This window comes from Columba livia, chromosome 12 (assembly GCF_036013475.1).
Source record: "Columba livia isolate bColLiv1 breed racing homer chromosome 12, bColLiv1.pat.W.v2, whole genome shotgun sequence".
NCBI lineage: Eukaryota > Metazoa > Chordata > Aves > Columbiformes > Columbidae > Columba > Columba livia.
The window spans coordinates 18,428,348-18,452,936 of record NC_088613.1 but is presented as its reverse complement, the minus strand read 5'-3'; the positions used below and the strand labels follow the sequence as shown (position 1 = coordinate 18,452,936).

Sequence of the window (24,589 nt, the reverse complement as noted above, 5' to 3'; positions counted from 1 at the left end):
TGTGCGGAAAGTAGGCACAGAGTACGGCAATGCCTGGGAGGGTGACGGTCCCCAACTCCAGGCGGGCAAAGAGGATCAATAGCAAACACTCCAGGAAAAGTGGGAAACACTTCTTCCCTTACAAAAAATAAATTAATGACAATTAATGGACCCAATCAGGCCATCTCCAAAAAAGAAAAAAAAATGTTATTGAAGAAATACCACACAAAAAACCAGCAAGATAAAGGCTTCAGCGCTCTCGCAGCATCACTGCTTGTACAGTCCTTGCTTGCGGTTTGCACCCGGAGGGGTTCACAGCTCTGCCACCTCACCCCAAAACAAAATCCCGTTGCCAGCAATGGGGCCGGGCTCTTCATTTTCTGTACCAATAACTAGGGAAATGTCATGGAATAATTTCCAGCCCCTTCCCCAGCTTGGTCACACATTGCTTCTTCAGCATAAAGCTTTACCTGGAGACTGCTACAATGTCCCCTCTCTCCCCCATGGCCTTCTCATCCATGCTTTGGATGAATAATTAAGGAAGGCACAGGGAGATCTGATTTGAGGATAAAACAAAGGGAAATGGCTTTCTGGAACCTGCTTTTGACAAACGATAAAAAAAATTGCATTTGGTTATTTATGCGTGTCCTGTGATACAAGCTCAAGAGCTCTGGATCTCCTTGCAGACAAAATTTGCTCTGAATTGCTCCTGCTGGTGTTTGCAGCCCAAGGATAATGCGATGCTCTTTCCACATCACACCATCTCCATGCCCAAGCACATATGGTCTGGCTAAATCAGAAGCCTTGGAAAGGCTGTCAACAAGACTAGGGGAAGGTGTGCATCTGTGCAGAAACATATGCATGGCCCAGCACTGCACAGTGAGCCATGGAAAGGATGCTCATGCTCAGAATCCCACCCAAACCTGCCCGGGTCCAGTAGAACTGCGGTGCAGGGCCAGTCCCACTGCTGCTGCCGCTTCCACAAGCCCTTCCCCTCCCTCCCTCTGTGCTGCACAACTGAAAACCCAGCAGTTCGCTTCCAAAGACCCTCTTGCCAGGGTATCTCAAGATGATGCTGCCTCTAAATTCAAGCCGCACAGGCTTCCACACCCTGATTTGTGTATCTGCTTACATGTTTGCTTGAAAGTACGTGCTTTATGTTCACCTATGAAAATCTCCCCCATGGTACTAAAAGCAATGGAATAATCTACTATTTCAACCCGCATCCCTCAGAGAATTCTGCAGTTAAAAAAAAAAAAAAAAAAAAAAGAAAAAACAAAAAAGAAAAAAACCTGGTTGAATTTGATTAAACCTTTGGAATCTCTCCAATATTTCCAGTTATTCCATCTGTAGAAACACTCTACTGGCACTTGGCACATTTATAGCATTAACTGCCTTCTAAATCAGCAGCAGTTCTGCCTAACAATTTGGCATTTGCACATTGCCTTGTAAATTATCCACCTTACATCTCTGGGTACAAGGACTGTCCCCTCCAAAAAGCCTATTAATGCCTTGTAGAAATTCTTCAGGAAAAAAAACACCTTCTCATAGGCTTGTGTCTTGACAAAAAGAGGGGGGGAAATGGCATTCGGTGGGCACAGTATTAACACTGTGGCTCATGGTGTTACTATGGCAGTAAAATGAAACCCAAAGCAACCAGCTGGTTGCTATACTGCTATTAGAGCCTCTTTTCTGTTTTTGACCTTTCTAGAACTCTCCAAAAGGCATTAATCTATTCAAAATCCATCCAGGATCTAAAGCTCAATGCAAGGTGAAGGTGTTGGTGAAGCGGTTCTCCCGGCGGGCACCGCAGAGAGAACAAATACAATTCTGCTGGTGAGGATTTCTTGCTTTTATTCCTGTGCTGCGGCACCGTCAAGTCAGGAACCAGGCGAGGAACGGCTGCAGCTCCAAATCCAGCCACAAAGCAGCAGGAAACCACTCAGCAATATCAGCAGCTATTTGTGCATTTCTTGGTTGAAAACAAAGAGCGGAGAAGGTCGGCGTGATTACCTCCCCGCTTCCAAGTCGCCTCTCGTCTTTTGTCTAGCCAAATCATTGCAGGAAAAAAACCTCCAGCTCCCTCTCCAAGTGCTTTTAAAAACCCTTTCAAAAACCCTTTCTGCTTAACTTTATCCACACCTGACCCATTCTTCCTACGTTTCCCCATTGACAAAGTGTAGGAAAATGATCAAATTAAGTGCCCAGCTTGTGCCCTCCTGCAGAACAGCCTTCTGCCTTGCCAGCACCACAGACCTTGTTTGCTGCTGCTGAGCTGGGCTCTGGTGAACTGGACCTTCCTAGCACGGATTTGGTCTCCAGACTTTGTAGGGGGGCAGGGAGTGGGGGGGAAAAAAGAAAGAAAAGAATAAAAGGACAAGACAAAAAGGAAAGCATCACATTGAGTTCATTCTCCTTCTCCTGCCTTTGGCTTCTAAAATATGCCTTAGTGATTTTTATATCTAGTATGACCCTGTAGCATCAGAAATGCAGGGTCACCTGAGGACTTTGGAGATGGTCACTGTGCCATGCGTTGTGACCGCCTGGAACTTGACAACAAGACAGAGTTCAGAGCTTTGTGCTTAAAAAGATCTGGTTGCAATTGTCGGGGCTGAAAAGGGATTTCTGCTTGTTTTGCAGGTGGATATCCAAAATGCGGAGCTGAACTGCTCCAATCCTGTCCCACAACAAGAAGCAGTGACTCAAACTGGCTTACTCATTATCATTCTTTTGGAATTAGTGACTTAGTTAATACTCCCCATGCTAACATTTAAAAAATTGCATTTTTTCTTTTGTATTCTATACTCTTCTCTCACTCGATGCTTTTCTTCTTTTAACTCCAAGAAAGGATGATTTCCCTTGGCTGCAGTTAATTTGCGAAGAGCAACCTGCGGCAGCATGAACCCACAATTTTCTTCATCTGCTTTTCATCAGTTCATCGAGTGGAGCAGAGTCCCATCCTACAACCCACACTGAGAAGATCCCGTGCCATGCCCATAAGCCCCGGGCTGTGGGTGCTGAGGCACCTATAGTTCACTGTAAATAGCAGGAAAAAGCCCCCTCACTGCGAAGCTTGGAGAAGGAGAGATGAGCTGAGCTAAATGCTCCCATGAATGGGGCTGTGAGAGCTCTGGCCTCTGAGACCACTGAGGAAACAGACAAGTCTCAGCTCCAGGGCTGCTCTGAGCTTGATGAAAATGTCTGCTCCCCCACACAAAAATTAAAAAATAAATAAATAAATCCAGCTCTCCCTGCAGCCAGCGATGCATACTAGATGACTGCCTTCTCAACATGAGAGCAAAAGGGCAAATGAATCACATTACACTCCATGAATAAAAACAGAGTCTTAATGCAACAGCGACTTAATGATTTCATTTTCAATGCACTAGACAGTTTGGCCTCATTTGCAGAGGTGCTGAGCACCCCTGAGTCCCACTTCAGCTAATGGGGACAACAGGCACTTTGCACCCCGGGACTCTCCCCCGCGCCCCGTGTGCGACCACGAAACTCTCCCACCTGCCAGGGGGGCTTTCCCTGGGGTTTGTGACATTAAAGGCTGAGAGCAGGGATGAACCTGGGCCAAAGACCTCAGTCTCAGCTCCTGCACCCACATCCATGCTTGGGAAGATGGGATTAAGGTTTGCAGCTCTGCCTGAACTGGTTTTATTTCTGTACAGCGAAAAGAAACCAAGTGCTGCCCACACTGGCACCGAGGCAGCAGAAGGGACCCTAGGCTCATGGGGACATTTGCTGTGGAGAGCAGGAGGGAACCAAGGTGTTTGTCTGGCCTGGTTCCGCACATCCCCTGCGCATGAGCCACCTGAAATGGAGAAAACGACATTTCTGAACTACCATGATGTAGCCTTAGCAAGGTGCTCATGGAGGAGTTAGGGAAAAGCAGGTAGTGGAGGGACGGCAGAACAAACCCAAATCCCGCTGTCGGCGCAGCAGTGGAAATGAGCTTCTGCAGCAGCCCAGGGCAACACCAGCACACATGCGGATCATGGAGAACCTCTCCTCGGACCCCGTCAGGTGCCAAACGTGCCACCTCCCTTCCTGAGCTTTTTGGGCTCCCTATAGCGTTTAAAACTAGCCCTGTTCCCACTTGGTTTGGTAAACCCTGCTGTTTGCTTGTACACCGGCAGCATCTCTCAAAGCCAGCCCTGGTGTCCGTGTCCCCGTCACAGCCAACACGCCGGCGGAGCAGACGCGTGAGCTGCACCCTGGCCTTGGCACCATCTTTCTCAGAAGGAATTTAAAGGAATTTCCTATGTCTGTTTGCAAAATACATCCCAGGACAACCTCTCCAAAACAACATCGGTCCTCTGGCAAACAAAAAGAAGTCAAACACAAACTATTTATTGCCAAAACCTCTTCCTTCGTTGTAAAGTACTGTTTAATTTTATCCCTTAGGCATCTATTATCTCATAGCCCATATTATTTTTCCAGCTATTACTGCTTAATTTCCCCCATCCAAAAAGTACGTACAGACACAAGCCAATTTCCATCTTGGCATAATTGTTTATGAGAAACAAACAGCTGTTTCACTGGGGTCCTAACAAATAGATGGTGAATCGATGCTTCTCGGCTCTTCATTAGCTTCCCGCAAGAAACCGGCTGCCATCACATGTCCTCTGCCGCCGAGCATCGTCACCCTCCCAGCCGCAGCCGCTAACGAGCGGCAACCCTCGTTAATCAGAGGGGACCTTGCAGAGAGGCTGGGGGGGATCCACCAGAGCCCCTCGTTTACAAACTCACGCTGCGGTGGAAATAAGGGCCTACGCTGCGCATAAACAGGTTTTTTCTCCCCTCTAAATAAAAGCTGCTGAATTTTAATTAGAGCTTAAAATAAAAAGCAAAACCCATGGCTAATGGAATATGCTTATCAAAATGCTTGGACTGCTTCTCTTATCCCATTTCTGGAAGGATTTGTTTGTTTCACCACTTGTTGGTTTTGTTGGGTTTTTTTTTACCAGTGGGGTCTGAAGGATTTTTGCAAAATGCTACTACTGGCCGTGTGAGTGAGCACAGGACCTTCTCAAGGTGCAAAGTCCATTCTGGGAGACCATGGCAATGTGGGTGCCTATGCAGCAGCCAGCGTTAGCTGGCGTGGGAGGGAGCAGCGCACACCCCACTGAGGTGCAGGTTTGCAGAACAGGCTCTGGGAAACAATCACGGAATCATTTTGGTTGGAAGAGACCCTCAAGATCATCGAGTCCAGTCACAACCTAATTCTAGCACTACACCATGTCCCTAAGAGCCCCATCTACACGTCTGTTCAACCCCTCCAGGGATGGTGACTCCACCACTGCCCTGGGCAGCCTGTTCCAATGCCCCACAACCCCATCCGCGAAGAAATTGTTCCTAATATCCAATCTAAACCTTCCCTGATGTAACTTGAGGCCATTTCCTCTCATCCTGACACTTGCTACTTGGGACAAGAGACAAACAAGTTCTGCGTCCCAGACTATAGCATGGAGTGGACAAAAAATGGCAAATAAGCTTAGAAACTCAGATTAAAAAAAAAAACAAACAAACCAAACTGATTGAAGAAATTAGGGAGTACGCAAAATTGCAAAATACTGTAAATGCATATAAGAAACTAGCCAGAGTTACTTGCAAAAGCTGCAAAAGACAAGGTGTGTCTGCGTGTCTGTGTGTGTGAGATGGACAGAAGGCCGGGTGCTGATTCTGATCTGCGTTCCTCTGAGTACTGGCTGTGTAGAAATATGTAATTCAGCCCAATCACAGTTTGGGTTAAACAGTGGCTGAACCATTGCTAACACCATTTTCCCTTAGCACACAGCTATTTACAGTAGTGTTGGGGTACTTGGTGTTTGTGTAATTTACTTTTCACGTCATGAAGTGCCCACACGTCCAAGGGTCCCCAATGAGTGGGCAGAAGGGGGTTTGTGATAACAGAGGAGAAAGGGAAAACATTTCTTAGGGACAATGCAGGAGCCTAAACGGGCTCATCACCTGGGTACAGGGCAGAGCATCTCCCACTGTCACCCCCATTTTGGCAGCCAGTCTGAGTGGGGAGGCCCTTTGGGGTTGCAGACAGGGATGGTGGCAGCTCCTTTCAGCCCAGCCTGCCACACACAATGCCATAGACATTTCTTCTGCTCCTCCTTCACTTTCATACTTTATTCACGCTGTGACAAAAGGCATGCCTAACGTTTTCCTTTCTGTCACCTGTCCTGCCTCTAGATGCTCAATTAAAAAAAAAAAGCTCCAAAAGCAGCTGCAAGCATCAGTGCTTTGCAATGCTCTCGCCTTGTCCAGTGGGTGTTACCGCAGCAAATAGAAATTGCAAGCCGAGGCCGAACGGCAATGAGTCAGGAAGGCAGAAAGGCGTGAAAACAAAATGAATGGAAAGGCAATAAACCCGCAATATTTCACCATTGGTACTGAGTTCCTGGATAACCTCCATCTATCAGCGTTACCAGCGCCGGGGAGCTCACCGGAGCTGTACTTACAGCACATTAGTGACACTGGCAGAGAAGAGGCTGCGACCACGCGGGTGCATCACTGTGCCAAGGGATGGAGCCACCGTCAGCTGTGGCAACAGCCATCTACCACCTCCAGTACCTCCTGATCCTCCTCCACGACAAAGAGAAACACACTCAAGCTTTTACCGATGTCCCATGTGAAGCAGAGGAAAACATGGATGGGGCAATCCCAGGCAGCAAGATGCCCCCCCCGGTACGGGAAAGGGATGGATCCAGGAAAGGGATTGATGGGGGATGCATGTGCTGAAAGGCTGTTCTGCTCACGGACCGGTCTGTGAAGGAGGAAAAAGGCTCACACGCACCTCAGGTCTGACTCCAGCAACCAAGCAGGTGTACTGCTTAAGGAACAAAAACCTGAGAAGGAGGTTTTAAAAAGGAAAGTTGTTCCCTGTAAAAAACTGGAAAACAACTCAAGGAATCGAGTTAGAAAAATGAGACCCTTCTCAGCCACCTACAAAACACACGGGTGTCCCTTCATTCCCTGTTTGTCATGAAGGCACAAAGTGTAGCAATTCTTCCTTGGGGCAACTCCCCACCTCTGTATTACAAAGAGATTATAAAAACGTTACTAGGAAATGGAAGATGGGGACTACCACAATCCTCTGTTTTCCAGAGCACCAGATATAAAATACCCTACCAGCCCACTTGTAGAAACAACCACCTATTTTTCAGTCCAGTCCAGAACCTCCTACAGAGCTGCCTGCAACTCCTGCCCATCCATTGCACCATCCCCACCGCGGCAGCGGGAGACCCAGCCGTGCTCCCAGTGCAGAAAGAAACCATGTACGGGCTTTGCCTGCAAGTCAGGCTCACAGCATTACACAGAGAGCTGGCATGCCCCCCAAAAAACAGGGCTCTGCATCCCCCCTGACAACTGGCTTGGACGCAGGTTGGGGCTCCCTGCCCAGGCTGCGAATAAAAATCATCACTCTCTCCCCAAAAAGAAGCTAATTCCCCATTAACATTGCAGAAAACTCAGGCAGCCAGCAAGAAGGAAGCTTTTTAAAGACATATAAAACCAGGATTTTTGTATTGAAACACATGCCACAGATGGTGTAGCAGACGAGGATTAATTCATGAATCATATTTCTTAAATGATACAATCTCTCTTTTCACTTCCATCCTTTCCCTTTTTGACTCAGAAGCAGGGATGTAAGATGCCCTTCCCAGATATGAATTTTGCATGAACAAACATTGCAGGGAAAAAAATAAAAAGCAGTAGCAATAAACCAGAAAACCCAGATGTTTAAAGCTAAGTTCTCAAGTGTAAGCGAATGCATATCCTGTCCGTCTATGAAAGAACATGTGTGGAAATGTGATATATGCAGGCACAGATCTGGGACTAGGGTGGGAAAACGCGTTCCTTAACATTTGGAGATTGCTAATGCTTCAAGCCAGGGTTCTGAATTTCACAAGAACTGATCTTGTATCTCCTCCTATCTTATCCGCCACCCTCACAGGAATGAAGAGCCGTAAGGCAAACATTTCCATGGAGAGGCCCTGTTGCTCTGCCGCTGGGGTCTGGCCCTCCTTCCCTCCAGAGAAGCCCGGCGCAGGCACTGCCACGTTGCTCTCCAGGAAGAGCTCGCAGAGCCCACAAAACCAAGGGGATTGCAGAGCGCGCCGGCGAGCCAAAACATCCTGCACCATGCAAACAGACCGAGCGTCGCTCGCTACCAGAGCTGAGTAATGTTTTAAGTGGAGGAAAAAAAAGAGAAGGAAATGACAGAGTGCTTAACACAGCAGGAGACGCCGAACCCCCAGCTCCAGCTCAACCAGAAAGCTCTTCCAGACCAGGCAAGCCCCTGCAAAGCCTGTGCAGAACCACCGCATCCACCAGACACCAGCACTGATGGAGCCAGGGCGAGAAGGAATAGTAGCGACGCTCCCAACTCCCAGCACGCTGCCCTTCTGGGCGCTTCCTCACCAGCAAAAGGTGCTGCTGTTCCTTTCTTTCAACACCAAAACAGCATTTCAGTCATTTACTCCACATAAAGCACTGGTGTGTATGCTTCCTTATACAGCCTTGTGCTTCATATTGTAGCTTTACACACAAGGCTTCAAGTTAGAATAAGGGCAAAAAAAAATTACTTACCCTTAAATTATTTCAACCTTTCCCTGCTTTGTGTATGACGTGGGCTTCTCTTTTGGTTACTATTTCCAGGTTTGGTCTTTGGGTAGGTGAATGGAAGAGGAGAATGAAAGGAGTTGTATTTGATGACGATGCAGACTGTAAAATAAAGAGAAGCACTTTAGCGCAGAACAGTCCTCTCTATACATACATATCAGATTAAATTAAATTAAATTAGTGACACCTACATAAGTGCTTCCTACTGTTTTTATGCACACATACAAATATCACAACTGTCAAGAAGAATGCAGCTGTCAGTGATACAGCAGGGGGGAAAAGAAGAGCAATTTCTAAAATGGAAGGGAAAAAAAACCCCTCTAGCATGAGAACCAGCATTCGAACAGCAGCAAAGGGGCTGCCACTGGTTGCAGCTGCACAAACCAGTCGGCCTGGGAGACTGAACTGGGTCCAGACGCCGTGGGAGCCCCGGGAAGGGCTGGAGCAGAGTGCGGGAGGAGCACGGGCAGCAAAACCGCAGCAGCAAACCTGCCAAACACGCTCTCGCTTCCCAAAATACATCAGCTCAACCGCTTTTGAGAAAGAGACGGAGAACCGAGAGTTTCGGGAAACACAAGGACTCCTAACACAGGAAGGAATTACTAATTTGGTCACCCTACCAGCAAGTACCCCCCCAAAAAGCAGATTAATCTTCCACCATCTGCTTTAATAGCAGAATTTCTGCTAAGTGGATTTTCCCCTCCGCAGCCCCACATATCCATGTAAACACACAAACAAACCATTTGGCCTCCCGCCGTCACGGGGTGCGCAGCTGCTCGGGGAAGGGCTTGCTGCCTCTGACACCATGCCAAGGTTCGATTCCTGAATTCCTGCCATCCCATCGCCTCCTGCACCTCTCCCCCTGCCTCCAGGCTCCCCCGAAAGCTGCCGACCCCTCAGCTGAAGCACCTTGGGCTACCTCCCCACACCCCTGTGCATTTAACACAGCAGGTGGTGATGCGGAAAAGATGATTTCATTGTAAGCGATGGGAAAAAAAGAATGAAGTTGAGAAGAACGGATTGCTACGGCATTATTTTTCTCATGACGACTCCCCCATCTTCTGTATGCAACTGGCATCTCCAGTACCATGAGCCCCAGCACCTCCAAAAAAGCATATTTACAAAATTACTTAGAAGTTGCCATCCCTGCTAGCAGAAAAACAACAAAAAATCCCTGAGTCAAGGAGACTGTCCTTATTTGGTTGGAAAAGCACAAAGGTCACCACAAGTAGCATAGAAAAATACACACTAACATCGAAGACATATAAACATAATACTAAATAACACTTTTTATAACCAGCTCAGTATTTAACACTTGCCCAGTGGCCTTTGATAAATCCTAGGCGCTTCAACAAAGCGAGGAAGCTTTTCATTGCTATTTAGAAGAATGGGGAAAGTAAAGTACAAGAGAACAAAACGGCTCAAGACATCAAGGACCAAGTCAGAAATAAAAAGCCAGGTCTCCTCCTCCAGCTCTTCCACCTCTGAACACCCTGCTAGGCTGCTGCATTTAAATAGAAATACTATTGTTAGCTGTAAGCAATGCAGACTCATTAACATTTATTTTAGTGTTATAAAATATATTTTTAAATAGTCGAAAAAAATAATCTGGAGGAAGTGCTAAAGCTCTGAGCGTATTTTCAACATGTCCCAGCTTTTCCAGGGAGCTTTCAGACCTCCTGGAGAGACACGGAGCATCTATGAGGCTGCAGATACCCCTGGCCACCCCAGCAAAGCGGCATGTGCAACCTCCCTGCCCCTGCTGCTGCTCCCAGATTGTTCAGCAAGACGCAAACCTAAAAATGCCATTGATTTGAATTACTCACGGACAGCAGAAACCCGAAACTATCATTTCCCACATGTTTTTAATGTGTGTGGGTGTTTATATGTGAATAACACTTGGAAACAGAGGCACCCGCTGCCTGCAGACACCTCCTCGAGGAACGCGCCAGCACCCACGGCTCCTGCTGGAATCGTTTCCAGGGAGCCCCAGGTCAGCGGGCAGGTATTCACAAATACAGCCAGAGAAAACTACTGTGCTGGAGGATGCTGAGCCACAGAGGCAGATCACAGGTTCAACATAGACAACAGAAAGCAGAGATACACACCGACATACGAAGCACAGTGCCCTATTTTTACCAAACTCAAGGAATAGAGAAGATTTTATCTTATCTATACATTTTGCGAGACAATTCCAATTTGCCATATGATCCAGCCAGCTTTGGGCTGCCTTGGAGGAAATAAAATGGGAAGGGGAAAGGAGGGAGAAGAAACAGTTTCCTTATTTTCCATCATCAGAAAAGTTATTGCACAGTTAGCATTTTACAGGCTCCCCGTAATTTCAGAGTGGTCTTTAACCAGCGCTTGGATTGGGGAAAGGAAGAGCCACGACAATTTCTGCAGTTTCAGACAGGGTTCAATGCATGATCGTTGCAATTTGCCATCCTGAGCTCAGGGATGCCACCTTCCTTAGGACACACCGTCGCTTTGCCCGGGGCACGGGGTGGGCGGTTGCGGCACATCATGACAGAGCTGATGCTCCAATATTTAAAGCCTCTTCCCCCGGTGCAGAGACAGAGGGACGTGCTCTGGAGCTCAGCCCCGGTGGTCGCTGGCACCGTGCAGATGGCAGCGGTTTGGTTACCCGGTGCTAAACGCAATCTGCGCGAGCTACAGCATGCACCAAGTTCAAAGTCAAAATGAACATTTGTTCTACAACAAAACACATTGCAAATGATCCTTAACAAATTTTAACTGTTGGTACAGTCAGATAAGAGCACAGTAGCATATATCATACCCTGTTGTTATTGCAAGCTCTGTGCTGCTGAACGTATGAGTGGCAATGCAGAGAGAGCTATATTTTGTATTTCGGTATAAATTATAGAGCAGCATAATAGACCTGAAGAGGCAGCTCCGCTCTTTCCTGCATCGCTTCCTTCACGTTTTTAAGCCCATTAAATTTCTTCCCATTTAGTTGCTTTATTTTGGTTCCTTGCTGCATAAAATTGTTCCGCATTCACCAAGCGGTGAAGCCAAATAAATAATCACAAAACTTCCCTGCAAAAACTCTGAGAGCTGTTATGTAAAGCAGAGAGGGCATCAGCAGATAGAGACAACTCGGAGGCAACCTGAGGTTTGGTATTCTGTGTCAGCTTGACACACAGGGGAAATAACCCTTTAATCCAGTGCAGTGTATTTCATTTACTGTAGTGTTATCCAGTTCGAAGATGTTATGAAAGGAATCCCCGGAGAGACTTAAGACTTCAAAACCAGCCCGAGTTTGAACTTAATTCCACCGTTGCAAAAGGCTGTAGCCATGGAAGATGACCTTTTCCGTACCTTGCATGCCAGGAGCCATTCTGCCTCATAATGTCACGCCAAATTAGAATATTCTCTTTTTGTTTTACTCGGGATTTTGTTTTGTCTTTTCTTTTTAATTAAAAGCATCTGTCACTATTAATGAACCAGGGGGGTGAAAAAAAATCCATAACAGACTAAAAATGGTGACATCAAGAGAGATGAGGAGAGCCAAAAAGCCGGGTGAATAACAGAGGGATTTTCACCTCGTCACCAGAGCCCAGGTCAGGACCGAATAAGCGTCAGTGCCGTGTCCCACCCGAAACAAAGGGATGCCATGCTGGCCTCCTCCCAAACACATCCCCAAAATCCCACCGGTGGGGTGGGCTCACTCGTCCACTAGCCAAGGGGAAAAATACCTTCAAAGTTGATCAGATCCCAGCAAGGTTATCCTGAACAAAAGTTCAGATACGTTAAAAAAGACCATAAATCCATGTTAGTGAAACAGAAGTTGGTGGAACTCTCTGTGGCAACAAGGATGAAGGTCTGATCTGCTGAAGCTTCACTGACCAACAAGTATTGTTAAGCAAGCCTATTAATAAGCAAGCTTATTAAACACGTTATGGAAATCCCAGTTAAAAGTTGTCTGCTAGTGTTAATCACATCCATGGACTCTACTATTCAGGGGTGAACCGCAAAAGGCCGGTTTTCACCCGCTGCATCTTACAATTTGTCTTGTGAATGTACTTAAATGTAAATTTATATTTTAAAAATTACAGTTTCCCCCAAATATTACAAAACATCTTCATCGTGTGAAATTGTTTAGCCTGTTAAAGTAGTACAAACAACTTTACTGTATCATTATTAGTTAGAAATGTTCAGTCAGCACAGTTGAAAAAAATGTAAACGAAATATGTCAAGGATACATTGCTTTCTATTCTCACTATTTTTTTAATGTCTTATTTCATGGTAGATAAGTGAAAAATCTTTTTACTTGACTTAGTGAGAGGCTCATTTACTCATGCAAATTTAAAACCAAGTGTCATAATACAATGAAATTATAAAAACATATCAAAAAGAAGTTAGCGAGTCACTAAATTTAGCTCCTAATGGAGTTCAACCTGTCTTATACGGTTGTATGTTAATGGGAATAGCTACAGTGCTCTGTAAACATCAGAGCGCAGCTGAGAAACCATCACACGTACACGGGGTTTCTGGAGGAAGCTCTTTGGGTTTACACGTTGATCTAAAGGAAACTCACATTTTGATCCCAGCCTAGCATAAAAGAAATTAAAATGCATCGCTATGATCTCTGTGCAAGCGCTGGGTTCTGTGGAGACGCTTTGCAAAGTCTGGTACCAGCGCACACCTGGGACGATTTGCGGGGTAGATATTTAGCATGTAGGGATTTTCTAAATCCATACAAAAATATTATGGCTGACATGGTGAAGCACTGACTTTGCGGGCTGGAAGATACTCAGCTTGGTTCTGAATCAGAGCAGATCCAGGTACCACAGGGAAACTGGTGCATCTGAAATACTGGCAGCAAACTGCACATCGAGGCAGAAGCGGGATCGCACATTACAGCTTGCTGCTTTTCAACTTGCTGATAGTCCAAGGACAGCACTGACACGGGGTCTTTAGTCTCAGAAACAGGCTCTTATTCCAGGAGTAAGCCAAGAAGAGGGAAGGGTTAGAAGAGAAGGAAAAGGGAGAGCCAAGGTTAAGATGTGACCAGTCCATCTGCCAGACCTCCTGTCAAGCTGGGGCCCAGCGCCCTGCGAAAGGAAGAAACAAAGGTTCCTCCTGCTTCCTGACCAAGCAGAAAATCGTGAACATAAGACTCTGTAAGGAAAAGGGGTGAGGGAACTAATGGAAAAACATCAAATTGCATTAAGGGCTGTGTTAAAGGTTTACAACTTAGTCTCCAGACAAGTCCCCTGATATACCTGAACTCTTTATCGATCCACAGGTCAAACCAGAAACAAAAAATATCAGTTTTAGAAAATATCACTTGTTGTGATACAAAAAAACCTACCCTGTCCCTATGCACGGGTAAATATAGAGACCTTTCCACATGAGAAAAACATCTGCTGCAGAGCTACACTGTAACTACAGAATCACTAACCTGTCCCTGTCCTTTGAAACACAAAGGCCCACACAAGGAATTAGGGAGATGTCCTACATAAATGCTTTAATTAATTAGTGAAATTTTGCACCCTTCTTGGAGGCATGTGACATGGCACTTTGTGCTCCCTTAGATTGCCACAGTTCTCAATTTTATTTTTATCCTGAGTTAGATATGAATCAGGATTTGCAAAAGACAAAAACAACACACTGTAATCATCCAGCATGCCAATTAAACTAAAAGATACCCTGGAAATTAAAATTAAATGCCATATCTATGAAAAGAAACAGACAGCTTCCTCAGAAACAACAAAAAAGCCCATATTATAGGAACACGACTGTGGCAGTCCAAAATCGTAACCGAAGCAGTTATATAACTTACTACCATCCTTCACATCTGCATGCTGTAGATCGTCATCCAATTGTGTATGTTTTTGCACATTTATCATCAAGATTTATTGAAGTTGATTCCATAAATTTCATTTAGTTGTTCACTGCTGCTATTTGTTTCCAAGGCAACAAATGCACTTTGCCCAAGCTGCACAGTAAATCACGATTGTTCGGAATTTGGGGGTCCCTGCCCCTCGTGCTGCACAACGGCTGCACCTCCCAATGCAAACAACAGCACCAGCTCGGCGGTGGTAATAATTAGCAACAGATTTGCTGGGCATTTACAGAAAAAAAGAGATAATAATCCATGCGACGGAAGAAAAACGCAGAACTAAGCAGGCAGACGGGGCTGCCGGCAGGAAGATGGGATTCATGCAAAGCCCCCACTCTGATCTCATTTACACCTCCGATGGCTGGAGGTTGAGAAATCCATTCGCAGGTTCAGGAGGAGTCGGAAGGCTCTTTCTGCAGAAAATAATGATAAGAAAGTCGTCTTCTCATTGTAGTCATTGCGCAAGGGACAGCTACAATAGGAAGGGAAAGAGAAAAGCAGAGGATTTACAATCATGGCACACGTGGCTGAGTCCCCCCCATGGGCAGCATCTGGCGGCGCTGCCTCTGCGGGTGTAGGGAGCAAGAGCCTGAGGCACGGAGAACTTGCAGAAAACTTTGGAAGAGTTCAGCTGCATGAGGTGGACAACTCCAAGCATTAACTCGGAGCAAGAGTTATTGCCCAATTTCATGCTATTTGAGAAGCGGTATCGAAGCTGACCCATCCGTGCCACCACGTCAGCGCTGGAAACGCTCAGGAGCCACCCAGGAGCACCCCTGCCATAGCAATGACCCACCATGTCCCACGCAGGCTTGCTAAAACACCTTATAAATAAAGGGTAGTGAAAGAAGAGACCTCAACTGCAGTAAGATGAAAATCAAATGTAAGAGACCGAGCTAAAACATGCTCCGCGCTCCCGGAGACTCCTCCGGGGAAAAGCCTCGCACAAAAAGCCATTAGTTCAGCATTTCTAAAAACAAAACCTATCTCATATGTGATGTCAATATTTTAATGGGACACGATGTTTTTCAAAAGACAATGCAGTTATTTTTGTTTATCTGTCATAAACAAATAGCTACGACTGCAAAACCACCATACAAGAGGTAGCTGACAAACCCAGCACACTGATGCTGCCCAGTATAGACCAAACTGGAAACTTTACAGTGTGAATCAAGGAAACCCTCATTCAGCTTCCAAACCCAATCACGGTGATCACAGAGGAGCCAGCCCTGAGCGTCCAGTGCACAGCAAGCTGCAATCCCTTCCCCCCTTTTTGGAAAAAAACAAACAAATAAACAAACAAAAAACACCCTCAAACCCTCATTGTTGGACTGAACATTCCCTTGGATTCTCACATTATTCCCAGAGTGATCAATAAAGACAGCATCCCTGATGACAAAAGCCACTAGTTTTCCTGCCTTCAGCCTCAGAAATGTTTAAAGATTGTTTGCTTTTCTAAGTGCAAGTCCACGTTTAAGAGGAATAAAGAATTTGCTGTAGCAGGCTGGGTCAGTGATGCCGTAAGCCAGGTGTGCGACCTTCAGCAGGCTGGCCGGGTCCAGTGCTCCTGGAAACAATAAAACAACCTTAACACTGCTCCTGGTCAACCACACAATGCAGGATAATGGGGAAAAACTCCTGATCATTGGTGCAACAAGCTACCTCCTTCAGCTACATGAACCGACCCCTCTCACTAACACTATTATTAACATGCATATTCATCCCCTGCTCCCCTTCGTTGCAATGACTGGCATCTGAGGTACAAACCCGGCTTTCATAGCCATGACATGGGTACAAGCAGGATAGACAGAAATGAAACAGCGTCACCTCCAGTTCGGTGGCAGGGAAGAAGAGCCCTCTCGCTGTCACGTCACAAAGATGGAGCACGGTGGCAGCGACGTCCCAGGCAGCGCCCGGGTGCCATCACCACCACGGGCAGGGATGCTGCCTGGGGTTAACGATGGCCGCTAAACACAACCCCATTTCTCTGATAGCAGCAAATGAAACCCACCCGGCAAACACCATCACCTCTTCTAACATGAGACAAAGGTACCATTGCACTGCTCATAAGGTGCCAAAGGGACAAACCGCGCTAACTACCCCAATTAGAGGAGCGCTCCGGTGCTCAGCATCACCCCTTCGCTCCTGGCTGCCATCTCCACTGTTTACGTGAGCGTGAAAAACAACACGTTCAACGGCAGCTTCTCATTTTACGCTATAATAAATGGAAAACAACACAGAGGTCACAGCCCATGAATCACCCTCTTTTTTCAGGAATGGCATCAGAAAGGTACAGTCCTGCACTTGGACAACGGCTGCAGAACATTCCTGCACCGCTGTAAACAACAAATATAAGAATATTCTCCAGCCAGCAGCACGAAAACAGGGAGAAGGTATAAATAGCCTTTGAGGAGGATGTATAAATAGCTATAGGTAACATTTGTGTGCTATAAAAATCCTCCATTTTTGGCCCAGCTTTGCTTTCCCACTGTTTTGCTTGTGCTTTGGAAACTTCGTTTCCAGCCGGCACACTGGGGGGAAGGCAGGGACTCCTCTGAATCCCCTCTTACACCCTCAGAAGAATGGCAGGTGAGTGAATTTCCCTTACCAGCTGTTCTATAAGAGATCCTATCACTGATGATAAGACCAAAAATGGGATATGTTGGGCTAGATCCTTTTGGGGGATACAGACGTGGGGTGGCTAGGGGCTGGAGGGGGGCTGTGATTTAATATGTCTTCCTCAGACATCAAAACAAGCAACTACACGCATGCACATGGGTGCATGCACAGCTCACGTTCGCTCTCTTTCTCCAAAATAAAGACTATCTGCCCTCTGAAGTAAGAATCGCGAGCTGCCAGCCTCCGAGCTGGGTGAAAACACATGGAGGAACGCAGCCGGTGCGTGTGCATGTGACACAGGCATCTGCATATCACGCCACCCCTCTGCCCCCCTCCTTCCCGCTCGCCGGGTCCATTCTCACCAACCAGCGGAGGATAAAAATGCTCTTAAAAAGACCTAATTTTTCTCCCTGGTAATTTGTTGGCGATGCAGCCAAAGGAGCGCTCCCCGCTTGGAGGGGGCATCTCCCACAGTGCCAGGCTCAGCCCAAGGTTGTCCCCTCTCCTCTGCTGCAGTACCAGCATCCCCGAAGATGCTGCAGCCCAGCCCCAGCCCTCTCGATGTTTCCCCCCTGCCTTCCCCCAGACGAAGCAGTGTCCTGGCACATCCGTCCGGCCACGATCTTGCCTCGTATCCATCTAAAAACCTCTAACGAGGGCACAGTGAGACCAGAGAGGGAGAGACCCCCTCCTGTGCCACCTCCCCCCAGCGTGCTGGGGAGCGGGGATGCAGAACAAGGCTCGGCGATGAGCGCTGGCAAAGCTCGCTTACCACCCGGTGAGCAGCTCCCCGTTGCGTGCAGGTGGCTCCTTTGATTTCTGATTATTTGTCAGCCTCGCTTCTGGCTGGCGCGGTGCCTAGGCCAAACTTTGCAGCGAGCGGGTCACCCCATCCAGCAGCCTCTCCAAATGGTCTCGTGGAGCTCACGCACCCGCGGGAAGGGAGGGGATAGCTGGGCTGTGCCTCGAGGCACGGCTGCACCCCGGATGCCTTGCCATGGATGGGACCTGCTGTCCCACGGGCCCTTCCAGCCAGAGGTCCTCACCAGCGTTTGAACGACGCCTGAGCAAACACCGCAAGGAAAAAGCAGGAGAGCTTCACACTGGAGCTATTAGAAAATTCTCGATGAAAACCACAAATTCATCAAGGCCAAAACGTTGTGTGGGATTAACCACACCTTAGCAGAAATCTCACCAGGAGTGTCTTATAAACCAAAGATGCCCAGAGCAGCTCACAGCATCATCTCCCAGCCAGGCAGACCTGGGTCCAAGGCCCTGCTGCGTCCAGCTCCAACCAAGAACCATCTCCCCGGACACCCCAGGGACAAAGCACACAGAGCAAAACCACCGAAAGGCACTCAGTGCCGTCAAAAAGGCTCAGGCATATGGACAAACCACTACAGAGGAGCAAACCACCATGTAACACCCACAGCTCCACAGGCTGGTAACAGCCGCTACCCCCATCCCACACTCTCGAACAGAGAAAGCTGGAGAGCACCAGACACCGCTGGGGAATTTCGGCATCCTCCAGCTTTACCATGCAGGCAGCTGGTTAGTTCGGCCTTTCTTTATTTTGCATAAACCCTGCTTTAATTCCCCTGGTGTTTCGGGCATATGTGTTTCTGAATCTGGGTTTGGCCCTTCTGCTGAAGCTCCATGTGTGTGAGTGTCTATACACAACGGGCACTAGTCGTATTTGTGGGAGATTGAAGGAACGAATTCAAGGCTTTGATGAGATGAAAGGAAAAACCTTAATTAAAATAAGTTTTAAAACCCATCAAGATTTTTTTTATCTTATTCAGATTAACAGCCATCCTAAGATTACACTGTGAATCTGAATGTATTGCTTCTCTTCAGACATTGTGGGCTTTGCACACAAAACCCTTAAGACTTCCAAACCTATGACAACCAAATAATGTAAAAATGGGGGGAAATACATCTGGCAGTAACTAAAATTACATAGGCTTCCTTAAAGAAAGAATGCCCTTATTTTGTAAAAAGCTTCCTTTCCCCTACCCTAGCTCAGAACAAACACTCCTGGAAGACAACCACTATTAATGTTGGGTCTAAGCAGCCCTCCTTGCACAAGAAAGCTGCCAGCGAAAGGGCTGGTTCACACCTGGGTTTGCACGATAAGGACAATACCCTGCAAATTCTCTGGGGCAAGCAGATGCCAGGCACAAGTCCTCATCTCATCCTTGGCTTAGGGAACCTCATCCCAGGACAAAAGTAGGGGTGGGAGAAGGACACATTTCCATGGCAAGCTGATTTTCCAAGAAAATTCCCAAATACGAGCTACTGAAGCTCTTTGCATGTTTGCAACAGTAATGAGTGATCAGCAGTGCGTGATAAATGTAATTTATCATCACAGTTCCCCAGCCACGACCTCGCTTCCCCCACAGCTGTACGTAACCCCCAGGCATCCACCGCACCTTCTGCAGACAGGTTTTTGGAGCAATATATGAAAAGTTTCAGCAACCGTCTCACTTTTTTACAATGAAGAGCAAGCACAGAGAGGGAGAGTCTTCTTACTGTAATTCCAACTAAAATAATTACGGTAAATATTGGGAAAATCCTTCCTGCTTGGAGGTTCCTCCAGTGACACCCGTCCTCACCTCGTGGTCAACCAGCTGTGCCCCAGCCCAGGGCACAGCCCAGGATTTGGGCTGCTGGTTGCAAACGCAGCCCTTCCAACCCTGCCTTTGGGGCTGCTGGTGTGCAACAAGGCAGGGAGGACAAAACGCAGCATTTCTGAGCAAATTGTGCCATTTGACAGATTCTTGTTCTCTGCTCCCGCCCCGTAGCAGTCCGAGTGAGTGCATTATCTATATTGCATACCAGGTACCATTAGTTCGATATTGAGTTTGCTTTAAGAAAAAGGAGAAGCAAATCAATTTCTTAGGAGGATAAACTTGCAGCTAAAGGGAAAAACTACAATTACACTTTTCAGCCATGAAAAGTAAATCAGATGGTGCTGAAATCCCAGCAGAAAACACAGATTAATTAAAGTCTGCACTTTCTAAATCTGTTATTCAACTAAACACAGCTGTTAAAAAAATGATGCCTTTGCTGTAATTTTCATGTACATTCATACCACTGAAATACAGCAAGAAATATTATTAAGTGTGTGCAGTTAGCTGCTGAAGTTGTCCAGGAAAGGAAAGCACAGATATATGTTGAATTATGGCAAGGATTGCTTAATTTGAAATAAATTTTACTTGGGAGCTCAAATGCTCTCTCCAAGGAAGGGATCAAATGTATTACCATGGGGTGAGAGCGGGAGGGGAACTTCAAGGTGGAGAAAACCAGCAGTGACAGGAGCTCAGGGCGCTGCCTCCTCCTGCATCACTGCTCCGTGCCCACCGCACGCACCATCCATCAGCCACATCCCCGCGCTCCTGCTCCTGCAAAACCACTGGTACTTCCAAGTGCTTTTGGCCATCTGTCCGTCACAGGTAGTGCTTCCCAGTTTCACTGCTTACACTAAGCCTAATATATTTTAAGACCTTACCCAGAAATAAAGAAAAAACCCCATAAACAGTTTCTTTACAAAGCCTCATCTAAAACCCATCAAGGTGAGGAGAGGCTTGTGCTGAACCCTGTGAGCTTGGGATGGAGCTTTGCTTCCACACGGAGCCAATTTATTCCCCAGGAGACAGCAGAGCTCAGCACGGGGAAGATGGTACAAGAGACACAAGGGGGTCCCCCCCGGGCTCCATGGGGGGCTCAGCGTGTGCAACGCAGAGCACAGCAACCACCGACACGCTGTCAGGTGGGGAAATGCACGACATGCCTGAAACAAAAGCTTTCCTTCTTTTTTATTTCCACCCCCCCCACTTCTCTCCAAGTCTACACCAAGGATCAAAGTGGAGAGCTCCGTGTTCTGTCACAGAGGGAAGCGAAATTGCCGTGATTTCAATGCAACCTAAAAGGCACTCTGCAATTCAGCTCAATCAGGATAAACTTACTTCCCAGCCCTGACGCAGCTGTTCCTCCCCTGTGCAAGAGAAAATAATACTTGAACCTTGCCTCCTCTGCAAGGGGGAGAAGGCATGGGAGAGCCCTCACTGCCTCTCCGGCCTTCCGAGATCGGTTCAGCTTGAAATATAATTAGCGCTATCTAATACAGTAATATATTAATGTTGGCAACAGCCCCTTGCCTTAATATCAGCCTGTAAAGCTTCTCATAATCTAGTCTGGCAAGTGCCGCAGTCCATGGCAAGATGATGACAACGCCACCAATATGCGCTTGCAGGTATCTGACATCCGGGTGGACTCGGACCTGTGACCTTAGAGCAGGGAAAAGTTGAACATCAAACGCCGACGGCGGGGTTGCCAGCGCTGAATCACAGCATCTCTGTGACACAGCAACCGCGGGTGTGTGATGGCATCTAGTGACAACACATCACAACATCTGGAACCGCAGTTGCACCTTGAAGTCCAGTGAGTCCGCATTTGTATTTAAGCCGCAACAAAAAATCACTACAACTTCATCCCCCTCCTTATTTCTTGTTTTAAGGAAAGCAAAATCAAATGGGAAAAGAGATCTTCAGATTCGGGGAGTTTGTAAACCTCAGGTCCAAGGAGACCCCTGAGTCTCTACATGGCAACAGCCAGTCAGCTGTGTGTAACAAGAAACGTGTTGAATTAACTGATCTAAGCAACCACTCCACAACTTCACAGAAAACGACCCTTCTCAGTAGGTTTTACTGTTGCTGGCTTTTGCATAAAATACCTGACTGCATCTACTTATTATTACTCCTCCATCGAATCTACATGACCATACCAAGCAGGCACCTTTTGCAAGTTCCTGACACATGATCAACTAGAAGAAAAAACAATTAAAAACGAAGACGTATCAGTAAAAAATAGAATCTATATTTTTTTCAGAGATGAGCAAGATGCACGGGTAGCAAAGTATTTCCTATAGTCTTCCATTACAGGGTGAAGGCTTTAATAAAAAGAAATAAAAAAGAGCTCACATTTTGATCTTTTCCCAGAGCTAGACATGGTTTAATTAGCTTGATCTCATTATGTAAACTGGAGAGGAAAAAAGAACACCATTAAAGCAATATCCCACTGGCAAATGAGACAACCTTGACATCAGCTAAGAGATTTTCTTGGAGAAGTCTCCCCTGCCTGCGATGCCGTTTCCACACCTCTTCCCCATCACAAGGTGTTCCTCATCCCACCTCTTCCCCCTGCCCTGCTCAATTCCATAGCTTTTCTTGCTTTCTGCTCTCCCCCAAGCAGACCCAAAAACGCCAGAAGTTACGAAAACCCCAAAAAACGAGCGAGATGTTGACTTGGTTTTGTTTAGCCTGAGCTCATTCAGCTTGTTCTTTAGAAAAGATCAACTGGAACTAAACATTGCCATAATATACTCCATCTGTTAAAGTACATACTTTTGTAATAACACATTTAGAATTCAATAAGAAAAGCGAGAATTACAAACAAGGTGTCCGTAATGAGCCTCAATATAATTATTAAACCAGATAAAGTAGGCCTGGTTTTCAATACAAGAAAGTTATTTGTACCTTAATGATAATGAAATGTAAAAAGCATCTGTAATTTCCGCTGAAATGTATTTCAGAAAGTCAACTTAGTGCACGTCACTTTGTTAAGACTATTCTTATTATTGTGTTTGCAATGACAGCAAAATGCTTCTTAGTTCCAACTCCTGGGATATATAAAAATATGATTAGAGCACTATAACAATACAACAATGGATTAATTTGCCCAACCATTACATTTGGATCTGAAAGACTTTTACAATTTATTTTACCAACTGAAAGGTGGTTATTTTGGGATCCTGGCTTATAACAAAGTAGTTCAGTGCAGCATTTGGAAATATTTTTTTATATTCCAGCAATACAGCAGGGTTACAGTGATTCTCGCCTGTTTGCCTGTCACCCCGAGCTTTTGTGCCACGTCTCACCCCGAGATTCAGCTTGCGTTGCCTGCTCCAAAGGGCATCGCACATCCCACAGCCTGCAAAACAACAAGGCAGCAGTGATTTACCCAGTAAAACCGTTACCCATGTAAAATAAACTGATATTTTGAGGGGATGCTTAACAATATTACCTACACTGCGAAAAGCAAGCATAAAGAACTAATCAGTGTTGAACAGTACTGCTAACAAATGTAGACCAAAAGGTGTTGAGAAATCTGGTCTGAAGGGCAGACGATATAAAGGGAAATAATTAATAACTCATCTGCTGAATGTCAATGGGAGCCATTCTCTACAACTGCAAGATTAGCATGGAATAATCACAGATTATTAGCAAATTCACGCGGCTCATCTTCAAGTTAAACCAATGCTGTCTAGGAGGGGGTGGAATTTGCCATTTTGGCCTAAGATGGGGACCAGAACCAAGTTTTTTCAGCAACGCAAAAGCCCCTAGGACCTCAATTATGGTGCTATTCAAAAGGAAGCAAGTATGCAGAGGCAGGAATAGCTCAACAATGAGAAATAAAGACTAAACTAGAAACATGCAATAGCAGTGCAATACCACGGACAGGATGATCAAACAGACCTGTCATCGCTCTCCTCTTGCCACCAGCGCCACCACAGTTTGGTTTGACCGGACAAAAATTTCCCTTCCCAGACTCTACCCCAATCCTGCCCACTCTTCTCATGATTCCCTCTCCTAAAATTACTCTTCTGCTATTTTCTTCCAGGTGCTCTGGCTGCGGCAGCTGCTGGACCTGGAGAACCCCTTGCTCTCCCCGCGTGGCTCAGTACTCATGTCACACACAGATACACACGTACGTCCTCAGCCAAGCACAGAAGGGTCAGCAGGACCTAGTTTAAGGCTGAGCTAAAGGAAAAGCATTCCAGCAGGGTTCCAGGAGGCAAGCCATGTACTTTGGGAGCACCACCACTGACCCACATGTGGGTGGACCAAGCCAGCTCTTCTGTCATCAGCTGGGTCATCAGGAGCACAGTTCTGAGCCCTGGGGTCTCCTCTCCTGGAGACCTGAGGGCAGGGCAGACTTCTCCATCTAGTCTACATCCATGAGAAAGAAGGTTCAACATTATGGAAGAGACCATCTTCTGCAGGAACTACTTGATGACTACTTTAATGATATTATGGGAAAACACATATAAGAGCTGTTTCCATCAGTCAAGACTGTACTCTCAGTTTTATACTCTTGTACTTGTTTTATACTCTTCGTACTACATCATAATAAATGGCAGCCTTGCCACCAGAAAATTAAAGTCTTTCTTCCTGTTTTGAATACCGACATCTGATATCAGCCTTCGCTGCCCTTTCCCCAGCCCCTCGAACCGTGCTGTTTCTTCTCATCTACCCTGAATGCACCACACGCACCCCAAAATGATGTCACTGTCTGGGTTAACAAGGAGAAAAATTAATGCAATGTCCCTTTTAATTGCAGTGGCAAGGCAGAGAAAAGAAAGTGCAAAGAGATGCTGTACTCGCCCATGCCCTCTGCTTTTAGCCAACACAGACTGTCATCCCA

The 24,589-nt window shown here is 46.5% G+C and overlaps 1 protein-coding gene across 8 annotated transcripts in view; it reads right to left on the bottom strand.

Moving 5' to 3' along the window:
* Positions 1 to 24,589, bottom strand: part of NEXMIF (neurite extension and migration factor) — a 167,828-nt gene that overhangs the window by 46,896 nt on the left and 96,343 nt on the right. For 6 of the 8 annotated variants that reach the window (XR_010475729.1, XM_065078007.1, XM_065078000.1 and 3 more), the window contains one exon: positions 8,587 to 8,721. The exons of 1 other annotated variant lie outside the window; for it this stretch is intronic. The gene's annotated coding sequence lies outside the window, so the exon portion shown is untranslated. Of the gene's footprint in view, positions 1 to 8,586; positions 8,722 to 23,042; positions 23,063 to 24,589 lie in introns of those variants that run through there. One more of the 8 variants, XM_065078003.1, reaches the window with a different exon arrangement.